General features: G+C 32.2%; 1 protein-coding gene across 1 annotated transcript in view; it reads right to left on the bottom strand.

Moving 5' to 3' along the window:
- Positions 1 to 21,477, bottom strand: part of LOC136034836 (protein zyg-11 homolog B-like) — a 55,616-nt gene extending 34,139 nt beyond the window's left edge. The window contains exon 1 of the mRNA XM_065716291.1: positions 21,352 to 21,477. The gene's annotated coding sequence lies outside the window, so the exon portion shown is untranslated. The remainder of the gene's footprint in view (positions 1 to 21,351) is intronic.
- Between the last annotated feature and the right edge of the window lie 865 nt (positions 21,478 to 22,342).

Here is a 22,342-nt window from a genome sequence, read left to right as displayed (position 1 = left end):
AAAGGGCAGCTTGAGCTTACTTACGCCAAACTACCTTGAGCTATACGGGTTTGAAAAAAAAAACAGTATGAGCTTCTTACTTGGCACATCTTTTCTAGACAACTGAAGGTTTAAAAAAAAAAGACTTGGCCAAAAAAGGTTTTAATTGTGGCTCAAGCTCCCGAGATCTCCCTGGGAGCTGCTGTGAGTCTAGTTTGACTTCATCCAGAATTTATTTTTCCCTGTCAGCAGAATTTACATAATCTAACACGTCTTTCTTACCATATAATTAAAATCACGATGATGTTAATACAGAAAAATGCAATTATTTTTTTCTGACATGGTTCAATAGAGCCTGTCAGGTAGACAAACAGGGTGAGCAAAAGATGAGTGTTTGGCGACTTTTAAGGCTATTTTACTCTTCTCTGTGTGATTTGGTTGTGGTAAATACTAGATAAATAAGTTGTAAACTGGAAATGAAGTCTGATTTGGATTGGGACAACCAATGAACCAATATCCTTTGACAAATTCAGTGTAAACCAAAATACCAAAAAAGCAATGACATTTAAAAGATCAGTTCATCAGTTACTGGTGTATTTAATCTTTTGAAACCTTTGCAAGAACAACAAAAACACCTTTCCGAAAACGAGAATGATCAAAAAGCCATTGACAAGAAAAAATGTTATGACCAATATTCTATGATGAATTCAGTGTAGCCTAAACCAAAATACTAAAAAGGCAAACCAAAAAGGCAATGACATTTAAAAGCTCAATCCATCAGTTACTGATGCATTCAGTCTTTTAAAACTTTTGCAAGAACAACAAAAATCCACTATAAAAAAACCAAAATAACCAAAAAGCCATTGACAAGAAAGAATGTTCTGACCAATGTTATTTGATGAATTCAATGTAAATCAAAACAAGGATGGTCAGTGCAATTGCTTTGGAGCTTACCCATTTTTTCTATGTAATCTGGTCTGTTATAGTAGCTAAACATTGAAAAATTGTCAGATTGGATTAACACACACCCAGACCATTCTCATGGAAAAACTGGGAAAACCATTCATATGGAAAAAAACACAAGGATTTATAGATTTACAATTTTATGTGAAGAATACAGCTTAGCAATCTTTAACATATAGATATGCCAAGTAGGAAATTTGTTTGTGTTCCACTTAAATTCAAACCTGGATTGAAAATACTCTACTAAAAGCAATGGATAAGTATTGCAATGCTTATGCGTGTCTTGAAACCTAACACTAGATTTATGAGCCAAATGGAATTAAGCATGTGGAAATTACATGAGGGTACAACCGTTTAAACAAAATACACCTAAAAGAAAAAAAGGGCTTGGTTTGCACTCAAAAGCTTCACAAAAGTATTTCTTAAGCAAGCAAAGCAGATTGACAACATAAAGCTAGTTAACTCAAAAATTTCTCTGGGGGACTACAAGGGGCAATTTCCCCCCAGGAGCCACATGTTTTCTGGTCAAAACTAAAGAGCAAGTCTTACGATTAAGTTTAAAGCCAGTGCTATTTAGCTTATATAAGATGAATGAGCCAAAACTACCAAGTTCATTCATGGATAGAGAAATAAAATTGAAAACAAGCAGAAAATAGAACAAACAATGAAGAAAACTTCAGAATGAACAGGAATCAACCCAAGGATGGTACTATCACCTGTCAGCCTCTCCAAGATATGAGCGACATTTGCACTTTACTGATAAGGTAAAGGATACGGCATTAGACTTTACAGTCCCTACCGGCAGTGCTGATCTCCTTTTCTTGGCCTTTCAGTCAGAAAGTGCAATGGGGAGGTTGGGGGCCAACCATCCTGTGCTTTTGCACACCCTTCCTGTTTACCTTCCCTAGATTTCTCCAGGTACCCATTTAGAGCTGGGTCAACTCTGGCTAAGCTTATAGAGTCACGCCGCTGACCCCCGTCCCAACTGAAGAATTGGGTAAACTGGGATTCAAACCCGCGTCTTCTCGGACTAAGGATCCTGAATCCAGCGCACCAATCCACTCGGCCAGGACGGTTTACTGATAGGTTTAAAATAAAGAAAACATTAGTGGAAATCAATTACATATTTGACTAATAAAACTAAACTGATCTTTACAAATATACTGGTATAAAAAAATAATAGAAGCTTGCTTTTATTTGTATTCTTTCTCCTTTTTTTTGGGGGGGGGGGGTTAGGGGCAATTGAACCACTCTTATTTTTGTTGTGCTTAGCGGATTTTAGCTCTTATCTGTTTATTCATATAATTTTTTGTCTTTTATAAGCTTAACATCTTACATAAGCTAATTCTTGGCTGTTCAAATCTTTAAATTAGTTATTTACTTTTCATGGAAAACTTTTGCTACGCATTGAAAATAATAATGTTGGTTAATAAGTGTCATTAATTATAGCTGTAAATACTGATTGAAATTAGAAACATGATACTAACAGTTGAGGCAGGACCAGTAGCGGGCCCTAGGTAACATTGTAATCCTGGGCCTATTTTTCAGCTATGAAACATACTTTGAGTTTGGTAGTTTTGTTTTAAAGCATATAGTAGGTAGTTCTATTTAATTTCCAGATTCCAAGTAAAAATAGGAACAAAACCATATACATGTACAAAAACTAAATAGACACAATTTTTTGAAACAAAAAACAATACTTAAACAAATACACCCAGATTGATTAATCATATTACGTATGAAACCAAAAAAGGAAAGGATAAAATAAATGATAAATAAAATTAACTGAGTGAGAAAACGAGGATTTTTTTGAAGACGAAAAACAAGCAAACATTTCGACAAGGACCTCTGCCAAGTCGTCTTCAGTGCTCATAAAAAAAGAAAAACCTTTCAAATTGAACCTAACAAGAGGAGAAAAGATACTCTTAAAAAGACATGTTTCTCCTCTTGTTAGATTCACTTCAATAGATTAGATTTTTTTGATTTTTTTTAAGAGCATTGAGGACGACTTGGCAGAGGTTGTTCTCGAAATATTTGCTCGTTTTCGTCTTCATGTTTTGCCATTGGCTGACAAAATCCTTGTTTTCTCCCCTACTTGATTTTATTTTTCATTTATGTGAAAAATTTTTCCAGTGTGATCTTAGAATGAATCATATTAATTATATTGCCTTTTTTCTCGCTTTTAATTCTGCAATAGTTCTTAATTCTTCAGTCCTTATAAAGTAATGATAAGTTATTTAATTTTTGTTGGCCTAATGTAGATCTTTTTTTTTTTTTTTTTTTTTTTTTTTTTTTTTTTTTTTTTTTTTTTTTTTTTTTTTTTTTAGTTTCTGGCCATCACTGAGAATGATCTTTCACCTTTTGCATTGTTTATTGGAAGGGTTAAATACATTCTCAGAATTATATTTAAATAAGGGAATGGAAATAATCTTTTTCCTTAATTACAAAAGTCTTAAATAGCAATATTTCTTTTTTTAGTTCTGTTAGGTTTAAATCTTGTTCTTAGCGTTTTATTTCCTCTAAAAAGGCATAAACAATGTTTAATATCTTCTTAATTCTCCTTTAAAGATTTCACAGCATCAGAACAAGCAGACCACCAGGTTTTACAAATAAATTTAACAGCATTTGCTCTTATGAAATTAATGCAATGCATCCAACTATGTCCCTCTAAAGCTAGGTTGAACAATAATGAATGACTGGTGGGCACATGGGGTGCCTACTCTGGTCTGATAGAACTTGGCTATACTCATTACCAAATCAATCACTCAGAAAACATTGTTGAATCTGAAGGTTCAAACATCCATATTTAGAGTGTTTAAGATAAGATAATTTTATTTGACAAATACATAAAGAACATTTTTGTAGTACCTGCTAAGAAGACTCCAAAGGGGTTTAGAGGCTATATTACTCTTTGAAAAATTTAATTTCTCTAGTTGCAATTGTTATGCTAGAGTCATGTTTATTGGATAGAAAATGTACCCCTAGATACAGAAAAAAAAATGTACCTTACTTTTGTAAATTTATGGGTTTGATAATTACATAAGAAAAACAAGTTTTTTCTACTGAAAGTAAGGAGCAATATTAAAATTTTAAACAAACAGAAACTATTCTGTATATGAAGGGGGCTGCCCCCTCCTCAATATCCCTTTTTTCATGCTAAAGTTTTTTAAGTACTTTTCAAAAAGGTTCTGATTCTAACTGAATGGCCCTTGTGTTTCAGGAACCATTCTTAAAGAGTTGGAACAAAAGGTCAAACTTCAGCACACAGATAAGAATATTGAGGAGGGGGCAGCCCCCCTCATATATGGAATTATTTGTGTTCACTTTAAGTCTTTGTGTTACTCTTTACTTTCAGTAGACAAAACATGTTTTTAGGTAATTTCTGATTGCTTTTCAAATAATCATAGGAAATCCAGCTCCTTTCCATTGAAAATCCCCCCCATGTAAAATCCTTCCCTTACCAGGAAAATACTCCTAGACAATTCCATCCTTGCTACAAATTCTTTCCAGAATATTTCTTGTAGATGATTCCACCTTAAAAATACTTCTTGGCATGCTTTCAATTGAAATAGACTTGGTTTTTATGGACAATTCCACTAGAGCATCTACACATGTAAAATGTGGTTGCCAATGAGAAAGTAAGACAAATAAAATGTAGTTTGCATATTCATTCTGGCACATTGTCTCCATGTTAAATTTCCCCTTGGATATTCCCCCAGAAACTTCCATCACAACAGGAAATTGTTTCTGTAAAAAAAAAAAAATCCTCTCCCCCTCAGAAGTGTCTGCATACTTCCCAATAATAAATAATACATTTAAACAACAAGAAAATTTCCTAACTTGCAGCCTTTCCTCTAGAGGTTATAAGGGTTCAAGCCATTCCCAAAGACACAATTATTGCACCTTTCGACTCTACTGAACAAAATGACTATCTCATAATTTGTATTGGATGAATTTGGGAAAAAAGGTGTGAGAGGAAGGCTGATAGTACTCCAATTCTTTTGTCACTTAAAGGGAGCGCTAGAACTTTTAATTTCTATTCAAATGAGCCCTCTCCTAATCTTCTAGAACCATTGGTTTGATACAGTCACCTCAGGGAAGAAAAAAGAAAAACCAAATAAATAAACATACATCTGTGATCTTTCTTTGGGTAAAAACACAAAACTCAACATTTTTACAGATGGGGGCATAAAAACTCTACAGTAAGGTTCTGAGATATGCTGAATCCAATGGAGCAATTTCCAATAACAATCCTCAACTTTTGGGGGGATGTTCTTCCCCTTTCTCAAAATTCAGGCAAATTTTCTCAGGCTTGTAGCTTTTGATGGGTAAAATTAAACTGAATGAATGTTATACATTTTGAATCAGCACAAAAATCCAATTATTTGATGTATCTGTTATTATCAAAATTCTACTTTATAAAGTTTCATTTATAATAAGAGTTGCTCATTCTATATAGTTTGTTACTTGTACTATTTGATTGTGAGTCCTAATTAATTGTTTAACTTTAGGCAAGCCTCATTCAAATTCTAAAAACTATAGATAATATAATATGTTTCCTTTTGAGGCATGGCTTAAATTGGAATTTGTTCTAAAAGGATGAAACGAATCTGGGAATGACAGATGGGTCTATGACCAGTAAAGGAAACAAAGAGAAAAGAAATCAAGTAAATATTTTGCATGTATAAAACAAGGTGTCTTCAGTGTAGAAAAAAAAAACTAAAATTTAAAACTAAATTAATATAAATAGATATATATATATATATATATATATATATATATATATATATATATATATATATATATATATATATATATATATATATATATATAGATGGATAAGTGTATTTCAAAAACCCATGGGCCATATACACACAAAAATATAAATAAATAACAAACAAGCAAGGAAATTAACAACAGTACAAACACGCACAAAAAAAAACAGAATTCAATGAAAAAAGTACCTAATCTAACTACAAAAGAAATTAATCATATAAAACTTTTTCTTCTTATTAAAGATTTATCTATATATACTCCCACTCGAAATATTGTGGTTGGGTTGTAGAATACCCTGAAGTATCAAATTAATCCCATGCAAATAAATTTCTCATAAATCCAAGAGCACTGGGCATTTCTGAAGAAAATGATCCAAGTCTTCATCATCATCTTTACAAAGGGGACAAACATACCACCTATCAGGACCAACTATCATTTTATTTTTGTCAAATGTTTTTTGCCTGTTCTGGATTGGAAGACAATTTGCCCTAAGCTGAATCCAACAATGTAGGATCATAGCCGGTAAATTAAATTTAAAATAAACTTCCTCCCCAAAACTAGGTTTTGCCTGATTATAATGTTGTAGGGTTGTAGAATCAAGAACCAGCCCTTGCTAATGCTGAATTTCCTGACTCTCTAATATAAATTGTACCTGGCTTTCTAAATTTGTTAGTACATTGCAAGAGCAAAGACCATTATTCCATAAATAAGGCATTCCTACTTTTTCTAGTAATGACTTAATTTGGGATGGCCACGAGGTTTTTAAACCACATTTCAACATCTCTTCATATGCCACTCTTAGTAGTCTATCTTCATTACTCTTAGTTAACTTCAACCAGAATCTAAGCATTAAAATATACCTACATAGCTTTAAAGAAAACAGGCCCATATCACCTTTCAGAATCTGTGAATGAGTTGTCTGATGTAGACCAAACACTCTTTTATAATACTGGAGCTGAAGGGACTCCAGTTGCTGCACTGTTTCTCTACCCCATATCTCTGCTCCATATTCTATCACAGGTAAAATTTTTGTGTTAAATATTCTTTTATGCATTTTTAGGTTTTTGATCCCCATTATTGTTGGGTTTCTAAATATAGCTGACATGGCCAACCTACCTCTCTTAATTATTTCAGCAACATGACTCCTTAGGCTTCCATTTTCCAATAAGATAAAGCCTAAATATTTTATTCTTTTACTTATAAATAGTTTGTACATATATATCTATATATATATATATATATATATATATATATATATATACATATATATATATATATATATATATATATATATATATATATATATATATATATGTATCATTATATATGTATATATATATATATATATATATATATATATATATATATATATATATATATCATTATATATGTATATATATATATATATATATATATATATATATATATATATATATATATATATATATATATATATATATATATATATATTATTGTCTTCTCTTTTGGCTGATAATTCTTCCAAGGGAAATGGTCTTTATATTTGTGCTTTGGATCTTTTGAAAGCGTTTGATAGTGTGGTCCATAGTCAGCTCATTTTTTCTTTGTATAATTCTGGGGTCAATCTCTCTATTATAATGCTTCTTAGGTTTTGGTATTCAAATTCGTTTCTTCAATTAGGATCTGCACCAGACACTATTATAAGAATGTGAAGAGGTGTTAGGCAGGGTGGTGTTCTGTCCCCTATGCTTTTTAAGATTTGTATTTCTAGTGTGCTGGCTAAGATTTCAGGTACATATCTTTCTGGTCTTGCAGATGTTTCTTATCTTGCATATGCTGACGACTTGCTTCTGATTAGCCATTCCAAAAAGGATTTTTCAAATAAGGTCTCTATAGTTTCTGATGCTTTCTCTGATATTGGCCTTTCAATTAATATAGATAAATGTGAGTTTCTTCCCTATAACTGTATTAATGCTACTCCCCTTCACTGTAATGACTTCAATATCCCTCTTGTTGATTGTATTTGTTGGCTTGGCATCTCTATTACTAATAATCTTTCAAGCTTACATCAGCATACTGTTTGTGATATAAGTAAAAAAATTCAGATTGGTTATACAAAAATTGTTGCAAATAGAGGGAAGTATAATAGATGTGCGCTGGCTAAAATTTATTCTACTTTCTGTGATCAATCTGTCCTTTATGCTTCAGGTCTTTTCCCCCTTCTTAATAATGGTTATTTAAAAAGGATTTGGATAAATTATTTCAAAATTTGCAAATTTCTTCTGTATCTTCCTCCTTGGACAAAAAACCAGACTCTTGTTAAAAAATTCTCAGTTCCTGATATAACTTTGAAGTTGGAGATTCTTCACAGAAAACTCTCTAGTACAGCTTCTATGCGCCTATCCCCTCACCACCATCTTATCCATTTTTTTCATTGACTATTTGTGTTTATTGTTTTTCTTTTTGTGCTTTTTTTTTATTTATTCTTACTCCACCATATTTACTTTATGTATCATGTGGGTGAAAAATAAAATTAATTAATTAATTAATATATATATATATATATATATATATATATATATATATATATATATATATATATATATATATATATATATATATATATATATATATATATATATATATATATATATATATAATGGTAACATTCTAGTTAATTGACTTCTTGCTATTTCAGAAAGGGTTTAGGTTAGGAAAATGAAACTTTCAGGGATGAATCTAGAGACTAAAGTGTGTCCCAGGAAAGTATTTTAAAGCAACTACCTCCACTCCTTCTCCCTCTAGAGGGCCCTGACCTTTGATGACCTTTAAAATTTGTGTGCTATAAAAGTGAAACCTTGCAAAATAGATCTTCTGCTTAATTGAAGTACAACAAAATTGTTTTCAGCTTCATAACTTTTGCTCAATTCCATTTTATAAGGTTTGAAAGATATGCAAATAAATTTCCTAAATAAAAAAAAAAAAAACAAAAAAACATTGATATGGCTCAAAATTCTACTCAAATAACAGAAACTGCATTTTCAGAACTAAAGGCAGAGAAAAAGCAACTAGTAGGCCTAACTGAAAATTAAGGTAAAATGTTGTTTTGTCAAAATATCAATAGGTAATAGACCTGGCATGTAGGCAAATTTCAGGGCCCTCTAGAGGGAGAAGGAGTGGAGATGGGTACTTTATAATACCTTCCCAGGACATACTTTAGCCTATAGAACCATCCCTGAAAGTTTCATTTTCCTAACCTAAACCCTTTCTGAGATAGGAAGAAGTCAATTAACTAGAATTTTACCTTTTAATGATACACTTCAAGGATCGCAAGGCCTATAAGTAAGTAGACTATGAGTGCTATAATATCTGCTAGGCTAATATTCCCTGTAGCCAAAACTTATTTAAATAACCAAGCCATGGGAGGATTCAATTATGACTGAAGCAGAGTTAGTCATTATTTTTGGAAAGAACATCTAACAAAAATTGTAACGATATACTTCCTAAATAATTCCTACCCAATACTAAAGGCCTTTTTTCGCGTCAACCAGCTGGTTTAACCAATGACAGCTTTGGTTTAACCAGCTTGAATGTTTAACGCGAAAACGGAAAAAATTACATATGGTTGAGCTCAAACAAAACTGGTTCGCGAAAACACTCTTTTTACTTGTCGGTTTGGGCAAAAAATTTCAAACATAAAACATCCGTATAGTGTTAAGAGTGTCATTCTATTATAATTAAATGATTTAGCACTGGCTTAATTTCCTCCGGATTTAACATATTTCACATTAGTTTGAGGTCAGAGAGAATTGAAAAATGATCTAGCATACTCTCTGGTATATTTGAAGAGATAGGAAGGTTCTGATTTAGTGGAATCTTTGGTTAAATTGTTCAGGTAATATATTGGAAAATGTTGTATTCATACTGTAAAAGCAAAATTATCTATAAAAAAGTCCTAAATGATAAGACTTTAGCTTTGTTGAGCTACCCTAAACAGAGGATAAAATTCTAGTTTGACTTCTTTTTGTTTTGATTTGGAATTCTACTAGCCTACCAGGCTATATATTAAATTTCCATTCAAATTCCAGTTTAGCTACTTTTTGCTATCTTTGATTGGGGTTATGTTAGGTGAATGAAACTTTCAGTGATTAATCCATAGCTAAAAACATACTCTGAGAAGCTATTGCTAAGCTTATGTGATAACCCTCTTCTGTTTTTAAATCTGGGAATTTTGCATACTGGACTGGTCTGTAACTATTAAAATTTTGGTAAAACAACATCTAACCTTAATTTTCAGCAAGCAGTTTCTGTTTCTCTGGTTTTAGCTCTGAAAATGCAATTCTTGTTATTTGAGTAGAATTTTAAGCCATTTACCTTTGTTTCGTATTTAAATATAGAGAAATGTATATCCTGAAAGTTTCCAAATCTTGGAAACTTCATAAATTGAAATTGAGCAAAGTTATGACACTAAAAACGCTTTTTTCTTGTCATTTAAGTAGAAGATTTATTTTGCAAGGGTTTCACTTTTATAACACAAGCGTTTTTAAGGGTGTGGACCAAATATTGAGATTTCCAACTGTCATTATCACTAACCAGCAATTCTACAGGATTTAATCCTTATTTCATTAGACAATGTGAATTAAGGTAATTTAAGGCAAACATTTTTAAGAGAGAGAAAGAGTAGAGTTGGATGCTCCAAAATACTTTCCCATGATATAGTTTCATCTCTAGACCCATCCCTAAAAGTTTCATTTTCCTAACCTAAACCTTTTTCAAGATAATACAAATTTATCTAAACTAGAATTTTACCAAACAGAAGTTTAACCTAATAATTTGTAATAACATATTGTTCAGGCTAGCCTTTGCAATCCCTACAAATTTTGACTGTTCACAATAAAGCACTATTACAGGCTTAGCCTAACAAAAGAAAATAGCAAACTGCTTAATCCTAATAAAAAAAAATCCAAAGGACTTTATATTTCTTCAATACAAAATATATACTAAATTTTTGTTTTCAGTAGAATACTGGTTAAGTATAAACCAGCAAATGTTTAAGAATTTTTTGAGGGGGGACAGCTGCCTAAAATTAACAAAATATTTCTGATAAGCACAAAAATATAACAAATTAAGCTAAACTAGGAAAATAGTTTTTTTCTCACTGACAGTTACCATAACACATAATGTGTTGTAAGATTTTTGCAGTACTTGTGCATTATAGCCACCACATTCAAGTTCTATTGAGAAGTTTAGTTTGGCTAATGTTAATGATATAAAATAAAAAATGATGAATATATAAAACTTTATCAACAAAATTATGAAAACCACAACAAAGAATCCTGGAATTTGTAAATCAGCATCATATCTAAATATACTGTATCTTACATTGTGATAGATTGTTTTAACGCCCTACTGTACAGGGGTAAATATTTAAATTATGTATCATAGGCAATTATCTGAAGAGTAATCTATTAAAAGTCTCCTGAGCTAACTAGGGAAGTTTTTTCTTTCTTTTTTACTTGCTTTAGCCTGTATCCAGTTCCTGATTGCCATTTAAATTCCATATTCATAGTTAAATAACATAAGCCTTTGTATATAGACTATACCTTGTTGCTAATTTTTCTGGGCATAGAATGTTTGATTTGGTAAAGCCCTAGAGAAGGACCTGAAGAGAAAGGAACATAATAAAAAAAAAAATTCATGCTTCATAATTTTTAGAATAATAGCTGGTAACACATTTTATATTCAACTTTGCTCTACTTTACCCCTCAATCCTCCCAATATAAAAATGTATTGCTGAAATTTCCTATTTTCCATTTGTTTTGTCAATCTGTCTCTCTAACTTCATCCCATGTAGCTGTAAATTAAACAAATGTGACAAACAATAACTAGAAAAACAGGTGACAGGAGGTTAAATGCATTGAAAATATGAAATTTGAGCCATATTTCTGCACATTGGGAGGGGGATTGAGATAAAGCATAGCCTAACTTAATGATTTTCTCTTGCTATGTAGGGTAATTGGAAGGTCACTTGTATATCATGCTGTCCTTTTCAGTTTTAGTTGGATAGAAAAAATCCAAAGAAAGTCCCCTTTGAAAAGATAGGAGCCACAAAGTGAGATTGTATTTGTCAAAGCTTGGAGGTTTGTCCCTTCTGTCTGTTTAAACAAAACAGAATCTTAATTGAAGCTTTGTTCATTTCTATCTTAAGGGTGCACAACAATTATGATATAAGGTACTTTTCTTTATTCAATTGTCTTCTTTGTTGTCTAAAAGACTTTTTTTTAATCTAGATGTTTCATAAATTGCTCATTTTTACCACAAGTTCATTTGACCTACTTTGAAATCCCTGGTCTTAAAATTACACTTGACTTTGTTAAAGCTAGGAGACATAGACCTTGTGTTTGTTTAAAGAAAGTGAATAAACATTAGTAATTTGTATTGCACTAAAGCCCTAGGGCCATCACAATTCCAAACAAAAAAGAAACTTCACTTTAGAATATTCAACATTGTCTAACATAACAGAAACAAAGAAGAAAAATTATAAAATTTTACTTCTGCACTCTACTGTCAACATGAGAAATTGTCCAAAATTTTAAAATCTTGCAAAACATTCATCCCTCATCACATTCACCAGCCATCTCTCATCAAACCTACACTTCATTTCTCATCTCACTCAATCCTACAAATGCATCAAATGACCCACTCTCTCATTAGTGCTTCCATAGATATGGTCAAAGTAAGAGCCATCTTGCTTACATTTTATTATATCTAGAAGTTTTCTGTAGCTAAGTCAGTACTTAAATATTTCATACACCTTTGCAAACAACCTTAAGATGGTAAAATAGGTTGGATTATCCAAATTTTTAGTTACCACAATATATTTCAATCATTATTGTAATATAAAGGGCAGCCAATAGTAAAGGACCTGAATAAATATTTTAAGGTAATTAAAAAGGTTTATTACTCAAAAACTTGATAAAACTAAAAGGGACTTCTTAATGATTGATTACTTTAAAATATCTACATTATACACAACAATAAACCTTTGCTATAAAGGAAAAGTCAGTAAGGCCCAAAATCTATTCGATACTAATTGTGGTTTGAGACAGTTTGCTGAATGTCTAAATGATTTTAGATAGTAATGAAGATAAAATGTGGGCAAACTCAACACCAATATGCAAGTAAGTAAATATGGCAGCACTGACACATCAAGGTCTAAACTGGCAGTGCTAATTTCCACTTTGTGACCCTTTGGCCAAGAATTGCAATTAAGGGCTGGGGGCCAGAAATCTTGTGCTTTTGTACACCCTCCCTGCTTACCTTTTGTATATTTCTCCATTTGCCTATTTAGAGCTGGTTTAGATCTGTCTAACATCACTGACCCCCATTTAAATAAAATAAACAGACAATACTTGGAATCAAACCTGTACCCCATGGACAAATGATTTCTTACTAAGAGTGCTTTCCACTTAGCCAAGAATATTATTACAACCAGAGTAGAACAACTATTAAAAAAAAAAATATTGAAAAAAAAAAACAAGATGGATTTGCAGCCATTTTCACTAATCTTCAATACACATTGTATTTTACTTAGACAAGTTATTGTAAGGCAGGTGTCAACAAAGCTCCAGCAGGGATTGCTTTACTTAAGATGCAAACTAGCATCATGAATACTTAGCTGGTAAAAACCAAATACACTAGCAATGCCAGGAATTAAACCTGTACCCCTTGGACAAAGGATTCCCAAACCAGAGTGCCAACAACTTAGCAAGGAACACAAATGTGACCAGAGAACTATTATTTAAAAAAAGAAATATTGAAAAAAACTCAATTCATGGTTGTTGCCATTTTCTCTACTGTCCCATAAACAATATATTTTATTCAGACAAATTAATTTTAAGACAGGTATCAACAAAACTCCATCAGGGATTGTATTTACTTAAGATACAACAAGCAATGTGATTGCATAGCTTTGTGATATTCTAGTCTTAAATAATGATAAAAAAGCAAATTTACATTTGCTATTTGTTTTCCAAACCATTTTAAGCAAAACCATTTGCAACAGCAATACGTCCATGGTTAGATTAGTGTCTATCCAAAATGCTTTACAACAGAAGGGACACATTTCTTGCAAAGCAAATACTCAGCTTTAATGCTATTCTGTGTCATCTCTAAAAAATTAAACTGTATCAGGTGTATTTTGATATAAGATACTTCTAAGACTCTTAGCAAGGGGGCAGGCATTTCTTCACAATTTATACAATGTGTAAAAGAGCACCAGGGGGTGAGAATGAAAAAAAACTTTCAGGGATGGGTCTAAAGGCTAAAGTATGTTCTGGGAAGGTCTGCTTACATGGAGTACAAAGAAACTGTTTCACAGCTTTCCTCAATCCACTTTATAAGGTTTTAAAGATATGCAAAGACATTTCCTAAATTTTGAAAAAAAAAATATTGATATGGCTTAAAATGCTACTTAAATAAAAGGAATTGCATTTTAAGAGCTAAAGCCAGAGTAAAAGAAACTGATAATTAAAAATTAAGGTAAATCTTGTTTTGTCAAAATTTCAATAGTATAGGTATAGACCTTTTGAGTAAGCAATTATCTAAGACTTAGAAATCAGAAAAGGGTTGACATAGAAGCCTGGCAGCACCTTCCCAGAGTGTTTTTGACCCTGGATTAATTACTGGGTTTCATTCTTGTAACCTATTCCCTTTCCAAGATAATGAAAATTAGCTAAACTAGAATTTTACGTATTTTTTGCTTTGGATTCATTATTGGAAGTTCTATTTTCCTGACTTAACCCATTTCTAAGATAGCAAACAGTAGCCAAACTAGAGTTTGACCTGAAAATTTATCCATGGCCCTATAGGGTAAGGCTGAAATGTAAAAAGTTCTGACAAAGATGCAACATATCTTGAAGCATCTAGTAAGAATAGTAATTGGATTAACAATGCTTTATAACCACTAGGGTCTTGCTTCATCAAGGTTTTATCTCTGAAGCCAAATTACCAAGCTAAGGTCAAGCCTAGGGCATCAAAAGGATGAAACAAAGATTTCCAAGTATCTACATAAGTTTTCAAAAGCATATTCAAACTCTTGACTTCCTGTCTTAAGGCCTATGTGAATCAAATTGCAGGATATAACCCAACATTTATCCAAATAGCCCTAATACGAAAAAAAAAATTAAACCTTACTTTTGCGAGGCTAGAATTCTATTTGTCAGCTTATAATTCTTATTTTATATAGACTTATTTATAGCCTACGAATTCTTCTTTTCGAAATCTACGCCTGAAAAGGTCAACCAACAATTATGAATGGTAGAACCCTACGGTTAAAAACAATGACAGTTCTGGTTAAATTAGAGTTCAACCAGTCAATTGTTTCACGCAAAATCACTTTTCATGACAACCTGGTTTGTCACTGTTTCACGCAAAAACAGCGGTTGAGCTCAACCACACCGAGTGGTTGAGCTCAAACAGTCTCTTTGGTTGACGCGAAAAATAGCCTTTTTTCGCGTCAACCAGCTGGTTTAACCAATGACAGCTTTGGTTTAACCAGCTTGTATGTTTAACGCAAAAACGGAAAAAAATTACATATGGTTGAGCTCAAACAAAACTGGTTCGCGAAAACACTCTTTTTACTTGTCGGTTTGGGCAAAAAATTTCAAACATAAAACATCCGTATAGTGTTAAGAGTGTCATTCTATTATAATTAAATGATTTAGCACTGGCTTAATTTCCTCCGGATTTGATATATTTCACATTAGTTTGAGGTCAGAGAGAATTGAAAAATGATCTAGCATACTCTCTGGTATATTTGAAGAGATAGGAAGGGTCTGAATTAGTGGAATCTTTGGTTAAATTGTTCAGGTAATATATTGGAAAATGTTGTATTCATACTGTAAAAGCAAAATTACATATAAAAAAGTCCTAAATGATAAGACTTTAGCTTTGTTGAGCTACCCTAAACAGAGGATAAAATTCTAGTTTGACTTCTTTTTGTTTTGATTTGGAATTCTACTAGCCTACCAGGCTATAGATTAAATTTCCAGTCAAATTCCAGTTTAGCTACTTTTTGCTATCTTTGAATGGGGTTATGTTAGGTGAATGAAACTTTCAGTGATTAATCCATAGCTAAAAACATACTCTAAGAAGCTATTGCTAAGCTTATGTGATAACCCTCTTCTGTTTTTAAATCTGGGAATTTTGCATACTGGACTGGTCTGTTACTATTAAAATTTTGGTAAAACAACATCTTACCTTAATTTTCAGCAAGCAGTTTCTGTTTCTCTGGTTTTAGCTCTGAAAATGCAATTCTTGTTATTTGAGTAGAATTTTAAGCCATATCAGTGTTTTGTATTTAAATATAGGGAAATGTATATCCTGAAAGTTTCCAAATCTTGGAAACTTCATAAATTGAAATTGAGTGAAGTTATGACACTAAAAACGCTTTTTTCTTGTCATTTAAGTAGAAGATTTATTTTGCAAGGGTTTCACTTTTATAACACAAGCATTTTTCACAAGTTTCACAAGTATATCCTGAAAGTTTCCAAATCTTGGAAACTTCATAAATTGAAATTGAGCGAAGTTATGACACTAAAAACGCTTTTTTCTTGTCATTTAAGTAGAAGATTTATTTTGCAAGGGTTTCACTTTTATAACACAAGCGTTTTTAAAGGTGTGGACCAAATATTGAGATTTCCAACTGTCATCATCACTAACCAGCAATTCTACAGGATTTAATCCTTATTTCATTAGACAATGTGATTTAAGGTAATTTAAGGCAAACATTTTTAAGAGAGAGAAAGAGTAGAGTTAGATGCTCCAAATACTTTCCCATGATATAGTTTAGTCTCTAGACCCATCCCTAAAAGTTTCATTTTCCTAACCTAAACCTTTTTCAAGATAATACAAATTTATCTAAACTAGAATTTTACCAAACAGAAGTTTAACCTAAGAATTTTTAATAACATATTGTTCAGGCTAGCCTTTGCAATCCCTACAAATTTTGACTCTTCACAATAAAGCACTATTACAGGCTTAGCCTAACAAAAGAAAATAGCAAACTGCTTAATCTGAATAAAAAAAAAAATTCAAAGGGCTTTATATTTCTTCAATACAAAATATATATTAATTTTTGTTTTCAGTAGAATACTAGTTAAGTATAAACCAGCAAATGTTTAAGAATTTTTTGAGGGGGGACAGCTGCCTAAAATTAACAAAATATTTCTGATAAGCACAAAAATATAACAAATTAAGCTAAACTGGGAAAAAAAATTTTTTCTCACTGAACAGTTACCATAACACATAATGTGTTGTAAGATTTTGCAGTACTTGTGCATTATAGCCACCACGTTCAAGTTCTATTGAGAAGTTTAGTTTGGCTAATGTTAATGACATAAAATAAAATATGATGAATATATAAAACTTTATCAACAAAATTATGAAAACTACAACAAAGAATCCTGGAATTTGTAAATCAGCATCATATCTAAATATACTGTATCTTACATTGTGATAGATTGTTTTAATGCCCTACTGTACAGGGGTAAATATTTAAATTATGTATCATAGGCAATTATCTGAAGAGTAATCTATTAAAAGTCTCCTGAGCTAACTAGGGAAGTTTTTTCTTTCTTTTTTACTTGCTTTAGCCTGTATTTAGTTCCTGGTTGCCATATAAATTCCATATTCATAGTTAAATAACATAAGCCTTTGTATATAGACTATACCTTGTTGCTAATTTTTCTGGGCATAGAATGTTTGATTTGGTAAAGCCCTAGAGAAGGACCTGAAGAGAAAGAAACATAATAAAAAAAAAATTCATGCTTCATAATTTTTAGATAATAGCTGGTAACACATTTTACATTCAACTTTGCTCTACTTTACCCCTCAATCCTCCCAATATAAAAATGTATTGCTGAAATTTCCTATTTTCCATTTGTTTTGTCAATCTGTCTCTCTAACTTCATCCCATGTAGCTGTAAATTAAACAAATGTGACAAACAATAACTAGAAAAACAGGTGACAGGAGGTTAAATGCATTGAACATATGAAATTTGAGCCATATTTCTGCACATTGGGAGGGGGATCAAGATAAAGCATAGCCTAACTTAATGATTTTCTCTTGCTATGTAGGGTAATTGGAAGATCACTTGTATATCATGCTGTCCTTTTCAGTTTTAGTTGGATAGAAAAAATCCAAAGAAAGTCCCCTTTGAAAAGATAGGAGCCACAAAGTGAGATTGTATTTGTCAAAGCTTGGAGGTTTGTCCCTTCTGTCTGTTTAAACAAAACAGAATCTTAATTGAAGCTTTGTTCATTTCTATCTTAAGGGTGCACAACAATTATGATATAAGGTACTTTTCTTTATTCAATTGTCTTCTTTGTTGTCTAAAAGACTTTTTTTTAATCTAGATGTTTCATAAATTGCTCATTTTTACCAGAAGTTCATTTGACCTACTTTGAAATCCCTGGTCTTAAAATTACATTTGACTTTGTTAAAGCTAGGAGACATAGACATTGTGTTTGTTTAAAGAAAGTGAATAAACATTAGTAATTTGTATTGCACTAAAGCCCTAGGGCCATCACAATTCCAAACAAAAAAGAAACTTCACTTTAGAATATTCAACATTGTCTAACATAACAGAAACAAAGAAAAAAAAATTACAAAATTTTACTTCTGCACTCTACTGTCAACATGAGAAATTGTCCAAAATTTTAAAATCTTGCAAAACATTCATCCCTCATCACATTCACCAGCCATCTCTCATCAAACCTACACTTCATTTCTCATCTCACTCAATCCTACAAATGCATCAAATGACCCACTCTCATTAGTGCTTCCACAGATATGGTCAAAGTAAGAGCCATCTTGCTTACATTTTATTATATCTAGAAGTTTTCTGTAGCTAAGTCAGTACTTAAATATTTCATACACCTTTGTAAACAACCTTAAGATGGTAAAATAGGTTGGATTATCCAAATTTTTAGTTACCACAATATATTTAAATCATTATTGTAATATAAAGGGCAGCCAATAGTAAAGGACCTGAATAAATATTTTAAGGTAATTAAAAAGGTTTATTACTCAAAAACTTGATAAAACTAAAAGGGAATTCTTAATGATTGATTACTTTAAAATATCTACATTATACACAACAATAAACCTTTGCTATAAAGGGAAAATCAGTAAGGCCCAAAAACTATTCAATACTAGTTGTGCTTTGAGACAGTTTGCTGAATGTCTAAATGATTTTAGATAGTAATGAAGATAAAATGTGGACAAACTCAACAACAATATGCAAGTAAGTAAGCATGGCAGCACTGACACATCAAGGTCTAAACTGGCAGTGCTAATTTCCACTTTGTGACCCTTTGGCCAAGAATTGCAATTAAGGGCTGGGGGCCAGAAATCTTGTGCTTTTGTACACCCTCCCTGCTTACCTTTTGCATATTTCTCCATTTGCCTATTTAGAGCTGGTTTAGATCTGTCTAACATCACTGACCCCCATTTAAAACAAATAAACAGGCAATACTAGGAATCAAACCTGTACCCCATGGACAAAGGATTTCTTACTAAGAGTGCTTTCCACTTAGCCAAGAACATTATTACAACCAGAGTAGAACAACTATTAAAAAAAAAAAAATTGAAAAAAATAACCAAGGTGGATTTACAGCCATTTTCACTAATCTTCAATACACATTGTATTTTACTTAGACAAGTTATTGTAAGGCAGGTGTCAACAAAGCTCCAGTGGGGATTGCTTTACTTAAGATGCAAACTAGCATGGTGAATACTTAGCTGGTAAAAACCAAATACACTAGCAATGCCAGGAATTAAACCTGTACCCCTTGGACAAAGGATTCCCAAACCAGAGTGCCAACAACTTAGCAAGGAACACAAATGTGACCAGAGAACTATTATTTGAAAAAAGAAATATTAAAAAAAACTCAATTCATGGTTGTTGCCATTTTCTCTACTGTCCCATAAACAATATACTTTATTTAGACAAATTAATTTTAAGACAGGTATCAACAAAGCTCCATCAGGGATTGTATTTACTTAAGATACAACAAGCAATGTGATTGCATAGCTTTGTGATATTCTAGTCTTAAATAATGATAAAAAAAAAATTTACATTTGCTATTTGTTTTCCAAACCATTTTAAGCAAAACCATTTGCAACAGCAATACGCCCATGGTTAGATTAGTGTCTATCCAAAATGCTTTACAGCAGAAGGGACACATTTCTTGCAAAGCAAATACTCAGCTTTAATGCTATTCTGTGTCATCTCTAAAAAATTAAACTGTATCAGGTGTATTTTGATATAAGATACTTCTAAGACTTTTAGCAAGGGGGCAGGCATTTCTTCACAATTTATACAATGTGTAAAAGAGCACCAGGGGGTGAGATTGAAAAAAAAACTTTCAGGGATGGGTCTAAAGGCTAAAGTATGTTCTGGGAAGGTCTGCTTACATGGAGTACAAAGAAACTGTTTCACAGCTTTCCTCAATCCACTTTATAAAGTTTTAAAGATATGCAAAGACATTTCCTAAATTTTGAAAAAAAAAAATATTGATATGGCTTAAAATGCTACTCAAATAAAAGGAATTGCATTTTAAGAGCTAAAGCCAGAGAAAAAGAAACTGATAATTAAAAATTAAGGTAAATCTTGTTTTGTCAAAATTTCAATACTATAGGTATAGACCTTTTGAGTAAGCAATTATCTAAGACTTAGAAATCAGAAAAGGGTTGACATAGAAGCCTGGCAGAACCTTCCCAGAGTGTTTTTGACCCTGGATTAATTACTGAGTTTCATTCTTGTAACCTATTCCCTTTCCAAGATAATGAAAATTAGCTAAACTAGAATTTTACATATTTTTTGCTTTGGATTCATTACTGGAAGTTCTATTTTCCTGACTTAACCCATTTCTAAGATAGCAAACAGTAGCCAAACTAGAGTTTGACCTGAAAATTTGTCCATGGCCCTATAGGGTAAGGCTGAAATGTAAAGAGTTCTGACAAAGATGCAACACATCTTGAAGCATCTAGTAAGAATAGTAATTGGATTAACAATGCTTTATAACCACTAGGGTCTTGCTTCATCAAGGTTTTATCTCTGAAGCCAAATTACCAAGCTAAGGTCAAGTATAGGGCATCAAAAGGATGAAACAAAGATTTCCAAGTATCTACATAAGTTTTCAAAAGCATATTCAAACTCTTGACTTCCTATATTAAGGCCTATGTGAATCAAATTGCAGGATATAACCCAACATTTATCCAAATAGCCCTAATACGAAAAAAAAAAAAAAAATTAAACCTTACTTTTGCGTGGCTAGAATTCTATTTGTCAGCTTATAATTCTTATTTTATACAGACTTATTTATAGCCTACGAATTCTTCTTTTCGAAATCTACGCCTGAAAAGATCAACCAACAATTATGAATGGTAGAACCCTACGGTTAAAAACAATGACAGTTCTGGTTAAATTAGAGTTCAACCAGTCAATTGTTTCACGCAAAATCACTTTTCATGACAACCTGGTTTGTCACTGTTTCACGCAAAAACAGCGGTCGAGCTCAACCACACCGAGTGGTTGAGCTCAAACAGTCTCTTTGGTTGACGCGAAAAAAGGCCTAAAAGGCCTTAACCCTTTCCTAAACAATGGGTGTGTTCCAGGGACTTACTGTAGTAACCGAATGGTTACTATTTCCGTTCCTAGCGGGAAAATGGTTACTGCCCAACTCACTGGGAACGAGAATAGTTACTGCCGGCAGTAACCGCAGTAAGTGATTTTCTTACCGTGCTCAAAAGAATGGTTAGCGCAGTAAGTACATAATTCACCTTCTTCAACAAAAATCTCATTCAACAAAAAATAAATATGGACAAGAATGAAGTAATAGAATATGAAGTTATTTGCTTGGAAGAAGGTGGGACAGTGATTTTGCAAAAGAAAGAGGGATCTGAGCCAGGTTAGTAAACCACCATATTTTGGGATCAACATTAAAGGACACCCTGAGTAGTAGGCTATCTATTAGCAAGTAGGTTAAATCAATGAAAAACTTATTATTTAATTTAAAGATTTCCATGTTTTCTGGCATATCCAGGCATAATTATTACCTTAAATTGCCATTTGGACTCATTCTAAGGATTGACTTCTTCCAGGTAACATTGAGGCTCCATTAAATTGCCACATGGTAGCATTTTAAGCATTAACTCCTTTTAGGCTATGTAAACAGGCCTAGGTGAAGTATTACAGATAAGTTGAGGATTTATGGGCTGCCAAATCATTATTCTGAGACTGTCTTTAATCCTATTGAAGAAGTAGGCTAGGGTAGACTATTCAGAGTCTATTCCAAAGGATGGTAATTTTATCCAGTAAAATTCTAGTTGATTGACTTCTTGCTATCACTGAAATGGGTTAGGTTAGGAAAATAAAACTTTCAGGGATGGGTCTACAGGCTAAAGTATGTCCTGGGAAGGTATTTCAAAGGACACATCTCTACTCATTCTTGCTCTAGAGGGCATTGACCTTTGATGACCTCCAAAAATATTTATAGCTGAAGTTACATGTTTCCCATTGATTCTGCCAATCTATCCCTCAACCTTTAACTCCCTGTTAATTGAAGCAACTGTAAACAA

The sequence above is a fragment of the Artemia franciscana genome, chromosome 13 (assembly GCF_032884065.1).
Source record: "Artemia franciscana chromosome 13, ASM3288406v1, whole genome shotgun sequence".
NCBI lineage: Eukaryota > Metazoa > Arthropoda > Branchiopoda > Anostraca > Artemiidae > Artemia > Artemia franciscana.
This window is presented reverse-complemented; position numbering and strand designations above follow the sequence as displayed.